Source organism: Elephantulus edwardii, unplaced genomic scaffold, assembly GCF_000299155.1.
Source record: "Elephantulus edwardii isolate Elephantulus edwardi_28Jun2011 unplaced genomic scaffold, EleEdw1.0 scaffold00079, whole genome shotgun sequence".
Taxonomy (NCBI): domain Eukaryota; kingdom Metazoa; phylum Chordata; class Mammalia; order Macroscelidea; family Macroscelididae; genus Elephantulus; species Elephantulus edwardii.
This window is the reverse complement of record NW_006399829.1, coordinates 12,105,858-12,110,341: the sequence shown is the minus strand read 5'-3', so window position 1 is coordinate 12,110,341 and position 4,484 is coordinate 12,105,858. Positions and strand designations below refer to the sequence as shown.

General features: G+C 42.0%; 1 pseudogene; it reads right to left on the bottom strand.

Moving 5' to 3' along the window:
- Nucleotides 1-3,471: 3,471 nt before the first annotated feature.
- LOC102867162 lies at nt 3,472-4,217 on the bottom strand (annotated as a pseudogene).
- Between the last annotated feature and the right edge of the window lie 267 nt (nt 4,218-4,484).

Genomic DNA, 4,484 nt, shown 5'->3' with positions numbered 1-4,484 from the left:
GTGTTCCCTTGCTCTGTTCTGACGACTGCCTCCTGGTCCAAGTATAAGTGGTGAAAAAGAGGAAGTGCCTCAACCAGGTGGACTGACATAGTGACCATGGCAATGGGTTCAAGTGTGTCAGAGAATGTGAAGATGGCACAGGATAGAACAGGGTTCAGATCTGTTGTTCATAGGGTTGCTATGAGTCATTGGACTCAATGCCACCTCACAACAACAACATGATGCAATAAAGAACAGCCTTAAATTCTCAGTAGCTTGTTCAGGTTATGTGTCACTTATGATTCAATGGGGAGCTCTACTCAATGTCTACACTCAAGAATAGAATGATGGGATTTTATGAACTGAAAAGTCATTGCCCCTGAATTGGAACTGATTCATAGCTGACCCTCCAGCAATTTTCCAAGATGCTAAATTGCATGGAAGGAGATTGCTCACGTTTTTCTCACAGAGCTGCTAGTGAATTCAAACCACCTGAGAAATGTGGCATTTGGGTTAGTAGCACAGCTCTCCCTGGCGGTCACCAGAGCTTACTTATATATGACTGGTCAAAGCAAATCATATGACTTTGCTTAATATCAGAAAAGTAAAGCAAAATAATCCTATGAATTCTCAGATGGAGAATTGAACATGTTGGTGAAAAGCAATAGTGATTACCACACTGACCTTTTTCCAAAATTTCTTACTCGTTTTGAAAGTGAGCTGCCAGATCAACTTCCCCTTGAAAGAACTGAGCATGGCAGTTGCAGGTTTCTGAATTTCAAGAACAAAATTGTTCTGGAATTAACAATAAGTTTGGTCAACTTGACACAGATTGGCCTGTCTTGAAATCTGCCTGACAAGGGCATTTTCAGAGATGGTAAAACATTATTTCTGTGAACAGTGAAGGTGTAGCCACAGGCCAAGCCTTCGACAGAGCCTCCTTTCTGGAAGTTGCCTCTGCAGTTAGTTCTTCTTGCTTTTCCACAGGCAGTCATTCTTGAATAGCTCATTTTTGCTTTGGGAATGCCTCACTTATTGTTGCTTAGTAAAGTGCTTCTTGCCAAGTGGTTTTCATTTCTTTCCTTTTATTATTATTTTTTAAAATATCTTTTTCTTGGTATCATTTGTACTCAGTTGAGAGGAACAGTTTGAGAAGATGTTAATATAAACTGTTTCAAGTTTTCTTATTTTCCAATTTATTACTTTTAATTTTGGAACTACTGACTTTCACCCAATTTTTACTTTTTTCCCCCTCCTCCTAACATGACTCACAATGTTGATTCTTAGGATTTTTAAACAGTGTAATAATTTGGCTTTAAACACATTGTCCCAAATTGACCCAAGCACATACTTATTTTGCAGTAACTCTAAATTTTTATTCATTCAGATGTTTTGTGAAACTAAATGGAATACAAATCAAGCTTTTTTCCCTCTTTATTTAAACAAGATAATCTACATTGAATATTGTTACTGGGTAGCTTTGGGCTTATACAAGTTTGTCAGACAGTCAACTAATTAATACAGTCTTTCTAGTCGTAGTCATTTTCTCACCAAATGGCTACATTGAACTAAGCAAATGAAGTTTTTGTGGTCCACCCCGTGGATCGGATAACAAATAATGTAAGTAAGCTATATAGTTTTCCTGTTGGTACCAACAAAGCAGCTTAACTCACTGTTGTCAAGCTGGTTCCCACTCAGAGAAACCCTGTGTTGGATGTGCAAGGCTTGAATCATAACTGGAGGACTTTGGCCCATCTTTCTCCCACAGAACCATTGGTGGATTCAAATAACAAGAGCCTCAAAGCCTTTGAATTAGCAGCACAACTTGATAAGGTTATACCACTAGAGCTCCATATTACATTGTTTTTGTTGTTGTATGCTGGCAAGTTCTTTGAGCACCTTTCGTACATAGAGTTTCCGGAGGCAAGCCCCTTTCATTCACAGGGTCGCTATGAATCACCTACGACTCGAAGGCACCTAATAACAATAACAACGATGACATAGAGAGAGCTACGTTGGCCTATTGGACAGAAAGTTATGCTACCAAGCTGAAGGTAGGTGATTTTAATCTGCAGAACCTCAGGGCAGGTTCAAATTGTTTTCCTGTCAAACATTCTTCTAGGTGGTATAGCACTGGTCTGTGCATTGCTGTACAGAGGGAACTCGTGGTTGCTGTGATGCTGAACACTGGGACACTGATGTCCCAAATGAGGTAATGGTTACCCATGGTGGACAGTGTTTGCTGGAGCTTCTTGACTAAAATAAGCCTGGAAGCAGGAGCGGCATCCACTTCCAAAATTATTTGCCTCCTGAAACTATATGTACGAACAGTGTCCAGGCCTTTCATTCATAGAGTCGCTATGAGTCATCTATGACTCAACAGCACCTAACAACAACAGCAATGCTGGCAAGTAGAAGCTGACTCATAGCTGACCCTCTAACCAGTTTTCAGAGACTATAAATTGCATGGGGGGAGATTACCCATCTTTCTCTCATGGAGTAGTTGGCAAGTTTGAACTTTTTGCCTTTGGGTTGGCAGTACAATTCCTCATCCACCAGCTCACCACAGCTTCCCCTATTGTTATTGTTGTTGATTGCTATTGAGTCAAGCATGACTCATAGTGATCCTATGAACAAAACACCTGAAACCTTTCTACAACTACAGTTTCTCAAAGTTCATAGAGTTTCCAGAGGTATGTTGTTTGGGAAGTAGATTCCACTCTAACTTCCAAATCTCTCTTATTGTGGAAGCTGACCAAACACTGTCTACCATGGGTAATGGTTATATTATTTGACACCACAAGGTTCAGCATCACAGCAACTCGAGGTTACCTCAGTACAGCATGTTGACAGAAGAATGCTGTACCACTCAGAAGAATGTTCCTCTAAAATACAATAACAACTGACTGTTAAATACAAAGGCCCTCCCTGAGGTCTTGTTGATGCTAAACAAGAGGCTTAATATATTATATTTTAATAATATCAAATAAGATGTATAGAAGCTTAATGAGGAGATTGGCCAGTTTTCCCCCAGAATTCCAATGCTCAGTGTTGCAACTGAAACAGAATACTCTTCTGTTCAAGGAACGTACTTCACTCATCAGAGTACTGACATAATATCCAAACCCAACACACAGCCTTCAAGTCAGTTCACCTTGTCGTGACCTTCCATTAGACCTCCAAGCCTACAAATCTTTACAGAAGGAGACTGTCCACTCTTCTTCATGGACAAGCTGGTGGATTTGAACTCTAGTTGAAACATGTCACTGGTATTACATCAAGTCCTGGCACCTTATTTTTGCCAATGCATTCAGTGCAGCTAGACCTAATTCCTTCATTACCATTGATTCTTAACTATATTTCACTCCCTGAAACGGTTCCATGTCAACCAATTTTTTTTGGTATAGTAACTGGCATTTCTTGCAGCTTCTTTTTTTTTTTAAGCAATAATAATTTATTAAGAGGCTTCCCCACCCCTCGCCGTGTTTAGAGTCACTTTTTCCATTTACAGATCTTGTGCATTAGTCCCAGGAAGATGGCGAGGGGCAGGGGAGCAGCGTACTGCTCAACAAGCCCCATAAGGTGCTGAAACTCTCTTCTTCATACTGCTTGAACACAGCAGGCAGCTCCAGTTCCTCATACAGTGCCTTCACCCGGGCCACCTTCTCCATCTCCTTCTGCCCATAATTGTCCTGCAGGACCTGGTGTTGTTCCAGAGAGTCCCGTTGCAGGCACTGAATCACCAGCCAGCTGCATTTGTTGCCCTGGATGGCAGTGCCAATCTTGCCTGTCACACTTGGGTCACCAAAAAGATGAAGGTGATTATCCCAAATCTGAAAGAATTTGCACATCTCTAGCAGGATCTTCTTGGCGTTGGCATGTTCCTTTTCCCGGCCAATGCCCGCCATATACATTGCAGCAGCTACAAGAAAGTAAAAGGACTAGAAAACTGTCTTGTACTTGACAACGAATTTGTACCTCTTTTCAGTGAAACTGCTGAGATCCACGTTATCCTGAGGGGCAGTGATGAGGTCCAAGGTCTGTCTAATCTCAGTCTGACAGAAACTCTGCAGGAAGAACTCTATTAAGTCCAGATGATAGGGCTGCTCCCGGCAGTAGAGCTTCAGCAGGCAATACACACATGATTCTAACAGCATGGCATCACTGATGGCATCCAGACCTATGCCTGGCTTCTGATACCAGCAGGGCTGCCCACGTCAGGTAAGGGATGAATCCATGATGTCATTTAATACAAGGAAGAAAACTTGGAACAGTTCCACAAACCAGCCTGCTGTCAGATCCTGTTGCAGACTCTCACCATCCTGCTTCCTGGGCTCCATCAGCTCCTGGACCATGGCCAGCACTGGTAAACCTCAGCTGTACTTGCTTCCAATGGCATTGTATTCTAGGACCTTCCTGAGCCAGGTAACACTATCTCGTATTTCTGGGTGACCTGGATCATCTTCAGTCAGCACCTTGACAATCTGGCAGAAGTGCTGGATGAA